The sequence below is a fragment of the Macaca mulatta genome, chromosome 1 (assembly GCF_049350105.2).
Source record: "Macaca mulatta isolate MMU2019108-1 chromosome 1, T2T-MMU8v2.0, whole genome shotgun sequence".
NCBI lineage: Eukaryota > Metazoa > Chordata > Mammalia > Primates > Cercopithecidae > Macaca > Macaca mulatta.
The window spans coordinates 35,286,939-35,301,430 of NC_133406.1; the positions used below are offsets into that span (position 1 = coordinate 35,286,939).

General features: G+C 40.6%; 2 long non-coding RNA genes across 3 annotated transcripts; both read right to left on the reverse strand.

The window, feature by feature from the left end:
- Positions 1-236: 236 nt before the first annotated feature.
- On the reverse strand, positions 237-5,859 carry LOC106994714 (uncharacterized). The gene is made up of 3 exons (XR_013416654.1): positions 5,731-5,859; positions 4,949-4,993; positions 237-658 (listed from the first exon to the last, which is right to left on the reverse strand). It is a non-coding gene; the product is annotated as an uncharacterized LOC106994714 (long non-coding RNA).
- A 2,112-nt stretch (positions 5,860-7,971) lies between these two features.
- Positions 7,972-12,057, reverse strand: LOC144340478 (uncharacterized). 2 transcript variants are annotated; one of them, XR_013416650.1, is made up of 4 exons: positions 11,948-12,057; positions 11,579-11,665; positions 8,477-8,537; positions 7,972-8,182 (listed from the first exon to the last, which is right to left on the reverse strand). It is a non-coding gene; the product is annotated as an uncharacterized LOC144340478 (long non-coding RNA). The 2 variants fall into 2 exon arrangements; XR_013416648.1 differs by lacking the exon at positions 11,948-12,057 and having other exon boundaries at positions 11,579-11,713.
- Positions 12,058-14,492: the final 2,435 nt, after the last annotated feature.

Below are 14,492 nucleotides of genomic sequence, written 5' to 3' on the forward strand. Positions count from 1 at the left end.
GTACAAAAATAAAATATGACTCATAAATTAAATAGTATAAATATAAAACATATAAATATAAAAATAGATTATAACACATCCTCATCAATTAATAATATGCAGCAAATTCATGTATTTTAAGAGTACATATGAAGTGAAGAAATCAATATTGTATATATATATTAGGATCTCAGTTTTTTAAATTGAGAGAGGGAGACAATACATCAAAATATTAACAGAGACTATTTCTATATAAGTGATTTCAAGGGATTTTTTTAATATTTTTTGAAATTCTCCACAATGAACATATGGTAATCAGAAAATGCAAGCCATATTTTAAAGCATGTAAATAAAGGACTAATAGTATATTTGTCATGGTGGGCTGTATAACAAACTTCGAAGCTTGGAGGCTTAAAACAATAAAGGTTTGTTTCTCACTCATATTGGAAGTCAGCTAGGGACTCATACCTACATCACTTTACTCAGGAACAAAAACTAATAGAGCCTCCATCACCAATCACCACGGCAGACAGAACGAAATGTAGCAAATCATACACTGGATCCTAATGACTCGTCCAGAGGTGATACAGGCTATTTTCATCTACATTTCACTGGCCACAGCCAGTCAGATGACCCATCTTATGTAATGCAAACAGGGAAGTTCAACCCTACAATGTGCCTAGAGGAAAGAAAACAAGAAAAAAAATGTGAATAGAACCAATGTTACTACCAAAAAAGCATTGATCATCTAAATGTCAAACTGAAGGTCTTTCCTCTGTGCTTTGTAAGATGTGGCATTCATACGACCCTAAACAATTTGATTCTGCTTCTCAATTCACAGTTTCAAACCCAAGATATTCAGGAGATGCCATTAATGCTGGGAAGAGGCTACTTTAAAAGGCAAAAGGGTGTGCACATACCACAGCCACATTAAAGAAATATACTTACTTTTCAGAGTCCTGGGACTATTCAGAGAAATTCCAGCATTTCTTAGTCCCATTCTAAACATACAAAAATCCAAATAAGCAATATTGGAAATTTCTCCCACCTTTTCCCAATGTTGGAGAACAAGGCCCAATCTATACAAGGTCCTCAAACCACCTGCTAGGAACACTTTTCTAGTCAGTATAATCTGTTTTCTTTTTAATTCTGTACTCCGTATATAAAAGATTAGAATACACCAATCCCAAAATATGACTATTAGTGTTTAAAAAATAACATCGTAATCCTCTGCACATTCAAACAATTCGTCGTGCTTACTCAAGTAAATACCATTTTAAAGTATTTTTGTATTAATAAAAAAACTAATATGGCTTTATGAACGACAAAAATAGAAGGCAACATTGGGCATTAAATCAATTCACTTTTCTCCGTTAAAATATATCTTGAACAGTGTTAAAAATAAAAGCTAATTACATGGAATGTTGCCTTGTAGCTTGCACTGATAGATCTCTCTAAGGGATACAGGTAATTATAGACAATCTGACCCAAGACAGAACTCTCAGGATTATCACTGAATATTTTTCATCATCCACTATATCTAATTGGTCATCAAATCTTATTGATTCTAAACTTCCTAAATACCCATTTAATTTGATTCTTCCCTCCATTCCTAGTTGCTATGTTCAGGGCTTCATCATCTGTCACTGAGGCTATTGCAATCAGCTATTCTCTTGTCTTATTCCATCGGACTCCCCTCTCCAAGCCACTTTCCATACTGCCACCAAAATATGTAAATCCTGTTACTTCTCTTAAAATCCATCTGTGAACAGAAAACCAAAAATCGCATGTTCTCACTCATAAGTGGGAGTTGAACAATGAGAACACATGGACACAGGGAGGGGAACATCATACACCAGGGGGCCTGTTGGGGGGTGGGGGGCTAGGGGAGGGATAGCATTAGGAGAAACACCTACCACAACAGGCAATATCACCCCTCTCTTCAAAACCCTGCAATGGCTTCCCCTTTTTACTCAGATGAAATCCAGAGTTCATACCTACAACCCCAAATGATTGCTCTTCTATGACTTCTCCACCTACGTCTCCCATCTTCACCTCCCTCCCTTCCTGGGCTGAAAATACACTGGGCCTCGTGCTGTTCCTCTAAACATGGAATATTCACAGCTCCTTCTTTCCTGATTTCTCTTTAGTCAGAGATCCACCCACCTCACTCCTTCTCTTCTTTCAGGTCTTTACTCAAATGCAACCTTTTGGTGAGAACTTCCTTGACCTCTTATTCAAAATTCCCATACTCCACTCCCCAGCACTTCCAATAAAAACTTTCTGACTTCTTTCCTCCATGGCACTTAATGCCCCTCTGTAAAACACTGCCCAGTTCAAGTTCTTACTTTGTTTATGGCCTGTGTCTCACAGTAGAATGTAAGCTCCAGGAGGGCAAGAACAATGACCTATGCTGTTCACTGCCATCTTTCAGTGTTGAGAACAATGTATGGCAAATAGTAGACATTTAAAATATACTTGTTAAATAATAGGATGAGTAAATAATGAATGAATAGAAAAGAGTAAATCGCATTTCCCAAAATAATTCTAGCACAGATTCCTTTTTGTGGGACATTTCACAGGAACAGTTCTGAACAAGTGTTCCCACCCTTTCTGTCCTCCCTGTCTGTTAAAGAGGGCCGTGACTTTGCCCACTTGGCCTTTTCTCTCTCCTGGTCTCTGGGAAGCATTCTTCCTTTGACAGTTATTGAGATCTATTAATGCAGATTGAGGACAATGGGCCTATCTTACCTTATAGATACTTACAAATAAAAGATGAAAAATATTTCACTAGACCTTTCTTAACGTAGAGGTTTTCACCAAATCCACTTTATTAGAAAAGTATTCACTAAATATTAGCTATGTTCCAGATAATATGCTAATCCCCTGGGGCTAAAATGACTAATAGGACACAGTATTTGACCTCTATGGAAACAGACATATAACCATATACTTGGAGAATTGCAGTAAGCAGTAGGACAGACATATGACGTAGTGTTATGGAGATTCAGAAGATGTTTTTATAGTCTAAAAAAGCAAATAAATGCTTTCCAAAAAAAAGTGGCCTTTGAGCTAAATTTTAAAGAATAAGTAGAAACTTTAGATTAAAAACTAGACCATTCCAATTAGAGGGAAAGGCAGTGCAAAGGCATGGAAGTGTGAGAAGAAACTAATAACAGGTTGGATCAGTTGGAGGAAGGTGGAAGAGTTCTGGGAGAGGAGACAGAGATAGTAGTCAGGGCCCAGGTCAAGGAAGGCCCATAAACCCCACTCTAGACCTTGCTCAATGATAGATAAAGCTTTTCTTTGTTCAGAGACTCAGTGGAGGAGTGAATTCCTCAAGAGAGGTTACAATGGAGCAAGAACTCTAGGACAGGCGAGAGAGTGGCATTACTTATGTAAATGGCTCTTTAGCACCCACTGTCCAAGGAAGGTGGGCCGCCCTATAGGCATATTCAGGCTCAAATAGTACTCCTATGTATGGCACAACCGTCTGTTGTGTTTATTAAGTGTTTATTAATGAAAGAGGCCTTGCTGGATGCTCTGTCAGTGTATCACTCCTGATTACTCTGCTCTCCTACTGTGCTGCAAGTAAAGTCACCTACTGTGGTTCTAGGATTGCTCAGAGTATGAGCAGGAGAGGAAGATGTCAATGAGGCTCCGGCTGCATCCCTTTCTGTACAACCCTTCCAGACCCCTCCATTCTAATTATATCACCTTCTCCAAATCATGCATACCCCACATATGCAGTGTCTACCATACGCCAGGCACTGAGCTAATGACTGGTCCAGTAGTAAAGTCCTAATTCTCCTTGGCCATGCCTCTGCCCATATAGCACTTAAAATTCCTTGGAATTGCAGAACTCCATGAAGTCAGATTCCTTTCTATTTATTTGTATAAAAGTCTGTCTCCTGTACCAGGTCATAAGTTTCTTGAAATCACAAACCTTGTTTTAGACATCTCTGCATCTATCGAGTTCCTTGCACAATGTCTGGCACATCATAGGTGTTTGACAAATGTTTGCTGAGTTTTAAATAATTGTGCAAGAATGTTCAACCAGAGGAACCATTGAGAAATGACTTCACTGCAACCGTTCAATGTTATACGTGAGCCTGCTACCTGAGCTGGACTGTGATTTCAAAATGGAGCACTGAATCCAAAGGAAATTAGGATTCCCAGATTTCCAGTAGAGGGCAGTACCATTATAATATCAAGATATAATCTGATGTCTAATCACCATTCTGTGATAGTAGAAAATGTGCCCCAGCCCAATAGACAGAAGGAAAACTGCAAAGAAAGCATTTATGACTATAAACAATTTTTCTTTATTCCTCATCTGGGTCCTGAGGCCTGTGATTAGGCTCCAATTTTTCATTTGTGGTTGTTTGGTTCAGATAATAAAACTGTTCCTTTAAAATAATGGTGACTATATTGAATCTAAAAATAAATATCAAAAGATCAAAGTCCCTGAGTGGGAACAATTATTGCAAAAAGACCAGCCAAGCTCAAAGCAACTGTTAAGGGATCCTGGCCCAAGCAAGAGGAGCCTGGCCTCCTTGGCTGATCTGGAATCACATGGGCAGGCTGACAAACCAAAATTGAGAAACTTCTAAAATATGGAAAACACACATGGCAATATGAATGACCCTATGAAAATTGCTCTTATTTGATTGTTATTTGTCACTAACGACTTGCAGTATCGTTAAGACACTTCACAAAATGGACAGAAAATGAGCATTCAGTGTGTGAGGAAAAAAAACCAGAAGGAAGAGCTCCTTGTGAATTTGCAAGAGAAATAACACTAGGGTTCAGTTTTGCTGTTAGATATAATAAGCTCCAATAAGGAAGCAAATGAGAGGTAAGCCAAGATGATGTGGCTTTATTTCAATACTCTCTTTGTTTGTTCCCTAACGCATTCAGAGAAAAAAAGTGTCAAAATCATTCAGTGAATTCCAAGTACAATACTTACCGGGAGTTGCAGCTGTTTAAGAAGTGCCTTCCTCAAGATCCAGGCCTGGACAATTCACAAACACAATGTTTATTTATTTTTCAAGAAGCCTTCTGTGTAAAGACAATTGTCAGGAATCGCAGTACTGATATGCACAGATTTTCCTCTCACTGAGTATCTCAATATTTGTATCGTTTAAGGGATACATTCCAACCAGTAATTATTTGATCAAAAATTTTAAGTATAATAAATGTTCCCATCATTAAGTTATTCAATAAGCATTTCTTGAGCATGTACTATGTACCAGACACTCTACTAAATGATACAGAAATGTCAGTTTCTGTACTCAAAAAGCGCAATCTGGTGGAAGAGTGATAGGGAAATGGACAGCTGAACAAGGAATGTTCTATGATGCTGTAACACAGAGGACTGGCACTGAATCCAGCCTGGTGGGCAAGGGCTGGGGTCAGAAAGACTTTCTGGAGAGAGCTGACAGTGAGTAGTAAAGGAAGAGGCATCCCTTAGCCAGGTGAATTTGCTAGAACCTGTGAAAAAACCAAGATACTTATTGTCATCTGCTTACCAATAACAAAAATAGAAACTAATATTGATCAAGCACTTACTCTATGCCAGGCATTGAGCTAAGTACTTGGAACTTTAGTTCTTGTTGAAGAGACATTGTTAATAATATGAGAACATCAGTTATCAACATATGGTTGTGGTAGAAAAAATCATCCCACTCCACCCCACCCCCAGCCAAAGATGTTCACATTCTTATCCCCTGGAACTTGTGAAGGTGTTACCTTGGCACGATATGGTTACGTGGCTTTGCAGATGAAGTTCAGGTTAGAAAACTTAAAATAGAGCCCTGGATTATCCACATGAACACAACGTAATCATGGGGCCCGTAAAGGGGTAGAGGAGACGAAGAGTCAGCTGCAGCAGAAGAGGGAAACAAAGGAGACATTCCAATAATGAAGACAAGACCCACCATTGCTGGCTTTGAAGAAGGGTGAAGAGACCACAAGCCAAGCAGTGTGGGTGGTCTCTATAAACAGAAAACAATCACCAGCCACCAGCTGGTAGACCTCAATTCTACAATCACATGGAACTCCACTCTACCAATGCCTTGAATAAGTCTGAAAGTAGATAATCCCCTGGACCTGCCAACACCTTGATTTCAACTTTGTGAGACCTGGCCAGAGAAACCAGCCAAGCCCACTGGACTTCTGACCTATAAATACATGATGATAAATTTGTATTGTTTTAAGTGGCTAAGTGTGTGATAGTTTATGGCAATAACAGAAAACTAATACGATGGCACCCTCTGATTAAGTGACAACTAAAATTAGCGGCAAAAAAGTTACCACTGCACCTACTATGTGCCAAGAACTTTCCAAATATTATTCCCTTTGACTCTCATAATCATGCAAGGCTGGTATTATTCTCCCCATTTTACAGATGATAAAACAAATGACAAAAAAATCAAAGAGATTTATAGATAACTAAAGTCACAGCAAGGCAAGTAGAATTGGAATTTAAGCTCAGGTCTATCAGATACCAGCACTCCTGTTCCTGCCATGTTGCTCCAGGGTAATTACTCTTTACATGTGTAAATTCTGGGTCCGAAGCACTTCTCTGTGCATTAACTTAATTGAACCTTGCAATAGTAGGTGAGGCAAACAGGGCAGAAATCATTTACTCCTTCTTACAAATGGGATACCCAATCTCAACATAAATTATGAGCTGCCTGTGGGCCAAGGCAAGCACATAGGCCTTCCAACTCCCAACCTGCTTTGCTCTTACCACCTTTGCTATACCACTCAGAGAGTATCCGTGAAGTACCCACCCCACTGTGAGCTCTGTACAGTCAAGTTCGCCTTGAATACGTGGCCTGTTTCCACAAAGCAATGTGAGCAGGCCACTGTTACCAAAAAAAAAAAAAAAAAAAAAAAAGATGATGGCTCCCTGGGTAGAAAGTCAATACTTTAAGTGAAAATAAAACCTATAGCTATGCTGCAAGAGATGTATGAGGGTTATTTGCTCCACTTAGGATAATTATCAATGAATTTAGTATATGACTTTGGTACAGAGAGCCACGTCTTCAGTGGCCTCCATACCTGTGCTAGAGACCAGCTGTGATGCTTTAAGTGCCTCATTTGTACTCAGTTATTTAATGTACAAGTTCCTAGAGGCATTTTTCACCTAGGGCTTATTTTTTTTTAATGAAATCTAATTTCTGAGAAGACCCCAGAAAAATCTGCTTTATATACAGCACAATCCAATTTACCAGAAGTCTTTCTCAAATGCCTCTCTGGGCCATTGCTAGGCACTGGCAATGCAGCACTAAAAAAGACAACACAGGTCCCTGCCTTCATGGGGCTTACACTCTAGTGGTAAGCAAATGAATATGATAACTGCGTTTGAAAGATACCAGGAAGGCAACAAACAGCACCTGAAATAGAGTGAGAAGTGCCTATTTTAAGGGTGCCTGGGGACACAGGTTCTGACCATGGGGATTAGGAAGTTTGGCACAATGAGGCTTCTGCTTTGCCTAACTCAGACCGCTTTCACGCCTAATCATCCATGTAAGCTGGTCCCTGTCAGTGCCACGTTCTTAACCTATGGACAGATCCTCAATGGGGAGAGCCTGGTGTTTCAGGGAGGTAGGGGAAGACAGTGTAATTCGGTTCCTACAAAATACACCTGATCTGCCCCTCTGCCCCTTCCTATGTGCATTGGGACTGTTTACTTTACCTCTCTGTGGCTTAGCTTCTTCATAGGATTGTGTTGACACATTAAATTACTAAATGGTGTTTAGCACATAATAAGTGATCAATAAACATGAATAGTTCCTGAGACATAGTTATGACTTCATATTAGCTTTCTTGAGGATGTGTCTGCCCTGAAAAAAAAAGAAGTGTCTATTCCCTTTACTAGGTCTGCACTGTACATATACATCTCTATCATTACTGCCCCATCAAATAATGCATACTGTTATGGGTTGAACAATGTGTGTCCCCCAAAAATGATACAACCCCCAGTACCTCAGAATGTGGCTTTATTTGGAAATAGGATCAGTACAGATGTAATTCAGTAAGTTAAGGTCAGAAGTAGGCTGGGCTCCTAATCCGATATGACTGGTGTCCTTATAAAAAAGTGGGAATTTAGACACAGACAAAGAAATGCATAGAGGGCAGCTGATGTGAAGAGACATGGGGAGAAGATGGTCATCAACAAGCCCAGGAGAGGAACCTGAAACAGATTTTTATCTTTTTTTAATACAGTGGATTATATTATTAATTTATTCTATGCTTTCATTTTATATATATAATTTCAACTTCTTAGATTCAGGGAGTACGTGTACAGGTTTGTTACATGCATATACTGTGTGACACCGAGGATAACCAATAGGCAGTTTTTGAACCCTTGTCCTTGTCCTGCTCCTCCCTCCTCCCTCCCTCTAGTAGTCCCCAGTGTCTGTTGCCATCTTTATGTCCATATGCACCCATTGTTTAGCTCCCACTTATTAATGAGAACATGCCGTACTTGGTCTTCTGTTCCTTCATTAATTTGCTTAGGATAATGGTCTCCAGCTGCATCCATGTTGCTGCAAAGAACAGGATTTTACTTTTTTATGGCTGCATAGTATTCTGTGGGGTATATGTACCACATTTTCTTTAGCCAATCCCCCACTGATAGGCATCTAGGTTGATTCCATGTCTTTGCTCTTGTGAATAGTGCTGTGATTAACATATGTTGTTTTTGGTAGAACATAGGTACATCATATGTTCTATATCATATGCACATGTGTCTTTTTGGTAGAACAATTTATTTTCTTTGGGTTATATACCCAGCAATGGGATTTCTGGACTGAATGGTAGTTCTATTTTAAGTCCTTTGAGTAATCTCCAAACTGATTTCCATGGTGGTTAGCTCTAATTTATATTTCCATCAACAGTATATAAGCATTCCCTTTTCTCCAGAGCCTTGTCAGCATCTGTTTGTTTTGTTTTGTTTTGTTTTTACTTTTTAATACTAGCCATCTGACTGATGTGAGATGGTGTCTCATTGTGGTTTTGATTTGCGCTTCCCTAATGATTAGTGATGCTGAGCATTTTTTTAAGTTTGTTGGCCACTTGTATGTCTTCTTTTGAGACATGTCTGTTCATGTCTTTTGCCCACTTTTTAATGGGGTTGTTTTTTGCTTGTTGCATTAAGTTCCTTATAGATTCTGGATATTAGACCTTTGTCAGATGCATAGTTTCCAAGTATTTTCTCCCTTTCTATAGGTTGTCTGTTTACTCTGTTGATAATTTATTTTGCTATGCAGCTCTTTAGTTTAACTAGTCTGCATTTGTCAATTGTTTTTGTTGCAATCACTGTTGAAGACTTAGTCATAAATTCTTTCCTAAGACTAATGTCCAGAATGGTATTTCCTAGGTTTTCTTCTAGGATTATTATAGTTTGAGGTCTTACATTTAAATCTTTAATCCATCTTGAGTGAATTTTTATAAATGGTGAAAGGTAGTGTTCCAATCTGAAACAGATTCTTCCTCACAGACCTCAGAAGGAAGGAACCCTGTGAATACCTTGATTTTGGCTGACAATGAGAATCATCCAAATATGGGACTGGCTATCTATCTGTAATCAACATTCAGACAAGTGTTTGCCACTATGGTGAAGAGGAAGTCCTTGGAGTCCCCATTGGCAGGAGGTACAGCCATACTCAGAAGGCCTACTGGCACCCATATCTGTGACTTCTGTGTCTGGGGGCAGGTGCTCTCATCATACTGGACTAGGGTCAGACTCACTTCGTGGTGAGGGAAGCTGGCAAGAATAAGTAGTGGTCCCATAGGTGAATGGATCTGGGTAGCCAATGGGGTGTGCAAAGAGAATCTCAGAATAGCAACATGGAAGGCCAAGGGGATGTGGCTCAGGACCTCAGGCACAGGCTTTCTGAAGGTACACTGACACCTGGGAAATGATGTGAGAGTTCAGGGATCAGCATAACACAAGGTTCCCCATCTTAAGCCCATCCAATAGGGAGAGGAGGAATCCGCGGCCTCTCCCTGAAAAGGAATGAAGATGAGGGCTAGGCCGGCAGAGGAGCCAGGGCCATCCACTAGAGAGGGGTCTGGGGCCAACAGAAGCAGAAGGATGAGAAAGGAGGCCTCAACCCAGGGTGGGTGGATGAGCAAGAGTTAAGGTGATAATTCTACAGAGGAAAAGAAGAAGGGAGAAAAAAGGATTTTCATAATTGAACTATTCTAATTGACTGCTGACTCCACACTGTTCAGATCCACCAGGTAATTGCTCAAGTCTCCATTTCATTTCATCTGTGTAGCTGTAGCTATAGCAGTTAGTTGGGGGTGGGGAGGGAAGGTTTAAGAAGTGATTAGGGGAAATCACTCCTTGCAGGCCTTAGGTTATTCTTGTTAAAAATGATGCCAGGAAAATCATAATTAAAATGGGAACATGGTGAATAACAAGAGCCCCTTTCCTTGAATGTGAAATAAATTTTAACAGCTACCTTAGCTAAAGAACCCAACACATTCGACCTTCCAATAAGGGTTAGCAGAGTTTTCTATCAGAGAGAAATAGAAACTATAAATCAAATGTTTCATATCTAAAGTCCAAGCCAGCTCCCGTGAGTAAAATTCCACTCTCCAACAGTCTTGTGTTTTTTCACTGACTATCAGGCTTCCTTGACTCTGGAACTATATGGATACTGTTTCTTCATCTTAAATCTATGAAACTACCTTCAAAAGCTATAGTCTTGACTACTCATGACATACTATCCAAGATAAAGAAGCTGGTCAATAATAAATGTGCCTGTGTGTGAGATTCTATCAGGTGCATGTGGTTGAAATGGAGTTGTCAGAAGGAAAGAGAGTGGGGGTGGGGGATGGGGGCAGAGTAAAGGAAAAATTCTATAGAAAGAGGGCAGGTGGCAGGAAGCATGTTTAAATGTTGGTTTAAATGCATTTTAAAGAAGGGTTGATGTTGATCATCAGATTCTCCTGATTCAAGTACAATGAAAATTTGCCTCTCCTGAGCCTGGATTTTCCCTGGTCTCCCCAAATTTACTATGGGGCCCAACAACATCCTTCACTGAGAGACAGCTTTGGTCTCGAAGGAGACAGGCTGCTTATAGAAACTTCAGGTCTATTTTTCTGGGATGCTGTGAGCTAACTAGAAGTGTGCTCAGAGCTATTTGGCTGACTGATACCCTCTTCCTGTTGAAAATGTAAGAGAATTCTTCCTCAGCAGTTTGGTTCAAGGCAAAATAAAATATGCTCCCGTGGCCACAGTCACACTCCACAAACTCCCCAGAGACTCTTTGATTATCTTAATGGTCCTTCTGTAGACTGGCAGTGAGATCTCAGGGTGCAGTGCAGTCAGTGCCTCTGTGGGGAGCCAGATCAGATCTCTGGAGAGCACTGAGGACTCTACAGCAGGCAATTGAGTCCTGCTGACCCAGCCCAGCACCTTCCATGAGATAAGGCCTAGGGACCCCAGGATCCCTCAGTACCCTCCCCTTCTCTCACACCCTTCTGTGGGTACCTAGTTTCAGGCTATGGGAAACTTCCAAATCATAGCAATTAGGTAGATGAAAGCGCAGCATCTATTTCGGTTATTAAGGCTTACCTCCTTCCCAGGCAGCCACCCTTCCAGCTGCCATCGCTGGCCCTGTGCTGGGCTATCTTCAGTCCAAGCTCACATGACCTTGGAAATCTGAAAAGATGACTGACACATTTCCACATTCTGGCCAGACCTGAGGTTTATCTCTGGCTAAGTACACGTCAAGTCTTCTGTCAGATGCCACCAATCTCCCCATCTACAAATGCCTTACCCCAGTGATTCTCCCTCCTAGATTCCATTAGAATCACCTGGGGAGTGTTTAAAAGGATAATTACCAACACCCAGGCCCCACCCCAAAGATTCTGATTCGATTGGTCTGGAGTGAGGTCCAGCCTGGCAGCCTCATGTTTCACAAGCTCCCCAGGTGATTCTCACGTGCCGCCAAGGTAGACTATCAGGTCCTAATCCAAGTCCTCTGGGTTATTCTCCACAAGGATAGATGACGGCTCCGAGTTAACACCTTATGACGTTGGTCTCACTTATTACTTGTTTATCTGATAAATTCTCAGAGGGGTTACCTAAGTTCAGAATCTAAAGGTTATTAGAGGTTATCTTCAATGTACCAACTAGAATAAACACTGTCTATTGAGCAATTATTTGCTGAATGCCTATTACGGACCAGACACTGTGCTGGGAACTAAGACATGTACATCAAACAGTTCCTCCACGTGTTTTGTGCTCCCTTCTGCCCCTTCAGATTTGGAAACCTGGTTTTCTGTTTCAAATTCAATCTCTCTCTCTCTCCCTCTTTTTTTCCCTCTCTCTGCTCCCATCTCCTCTCAACTTTTATATATGATGCACGTACCCAAATACATTTACTTATAAATCTTACAGCTCATGTGCAGCAGTAGCTAATCTCCGACACATTCCTAAGGCTCAGTGTAATTAGAATATGAGAAAGCACCCATCCTGGGTAGGAACACACCTCATGCTGTCTTCTTTCATGACTTTTTATCTCCTGATCAAGTTGCTATTATATTTGCCTCAGGACTTAACTACCGTTAAATATTCAAGAAGCCCAAATAAAAAACTTTTTCTACTCTCTGCTCTGTCCTTTCAAGTGTTTAATTTTGACCCAACTGTCAGGAAAAACACAATCCTGAAACGCCACAACCAGATTTAATCATTCTTGTGTACGCCTGAACCCTTGAGGGAAAGGGAAGAAAATCCTGCCACAGCAAACCAGAGCCTGAAAGACCAAAGATCTAGGACCACAGGAGTGGCCCTAATTCATCATTAGTCACCCCGCCTCTGTGCTACTCCGCCTCCTGCCTGCCCTCCCCGTGGCTCCCTATTTCAATGATGTCTCCATCTGTCTTCCTGCTTGACTGCAGCTGATTACAGTCTGTGACTCATTCATTCCTGTACTCCCATCCTCCAACAGAGACGGTAATAACAGCTCACAGCTGTTGAGCACTTGCTGTATGTGCCAGGCACTGTTCTAGATGCTTTCCACGTGTTATCTCTGAATTTCACTCAACTCTGTGAGTTTAATGCCTTTATTATCCCATTATACAGATGACAAAACTGGAGTACAGAGTTTGAGCAATTTGCTCACATTTACACAAGGCTGATGAAGCAGAATCCTGATTCAAAGCCAGGCCGTCTAGCCATAGATCCTGTTCTCTTAGCCACTACTATATGATGCTGAGACTTAGACAAATAAACACATCTGTTTCCAAGGTTTTTATTCGGTAGAAGACCTACTAGCTATGTGACCTTAAAAAAATTGTTAAATGCTCTAAACCTCTTCTAGATCTAAAACTCTTCTAGAAAAAAAGAGTAAGAGCAATGATGATTACGTTAGATGATGTCTGTAAAGTGCATGGCACAGTGCCGGGCATTTACTAAATGCTTTACAAAAGTTAGATGCTGCTGCTGCTGCTATTTGGTAGGTGGGTACATTAGAAGCATCCCAAATTACTCCCCAGTCGAAGTGTCCACTGCCTCCCTGTATAAGAGCAGTGGGTAGCAGCCATGAAATTCTTTTATAATTTTATTTAGATATAATTCACATACCATAGCATTCACCCATTACAAATGTACAATGAATGTTTTTTAGTATATTCAGAGCTGTACAATCAATTTTAGAACCAATTTAGTATCAGTTTAGAACCAAACTTAGAATCAACTGTGGGAGATGTTATTATCACCCAAAAAAGAAACCCCATAGCCATTACTCCCCATTTGCCCCAAGCTGTCCTCCCATCCACGCCCCTGGCAATCACTACTCTATTTTCTGTGTGCTCTGAACATTTCATATAAGTGGAACCATACAATAAGTGGTCTTTGTGAGTGACTTATTTTACTTAGCATGATGGTTTCAAAGTTCATCCAAGCTTAGCATGTGCCAATACTTCATTTCTTGTTATTGCTGAATAATATTCCATGGTATGGATAGCCTTATTTTATTTGGCCTTTTACTCGTTGATGAATATTTGAGTTGTTTCTCCTTTTTGGCTATTATTAATAATTCTGCATGCCTACAATCCCAGTGCCTTGGGAGGCCAAGGCAGGAGGATCACATGAGGCCAAGAATTAGAGACCAGCCCGGGCAGCATAGCAACACCCCATCTCCACAAAAAAATACAAAAATCAGCTGAGCATGGTGGCAGATGTCTGTAGTCCTAGCTACTCACGAGGCTGAGGTGGCAGGATCCTGTGAGCCCAAGAGCTTGAGGCTACAGTGAGCTATGATTGCATCACTGCACTCCAGCCTGGGCAACAGAGCGAGACCTTGTCTTAAAATAAATAATGCCTCTATGAACATCTGTGTACAAATCTTTGTGTGGACCTATGTTTTTCTCTTGGGTATATATATGGGAGTAGAATTGCTAGGTCATCTTGTGACTCTGTTTCACCTTTTGAGGAGTTTTCAAATTGTTTTCCAAAGCTAATAGCTACTAATCTTGCACTTTCT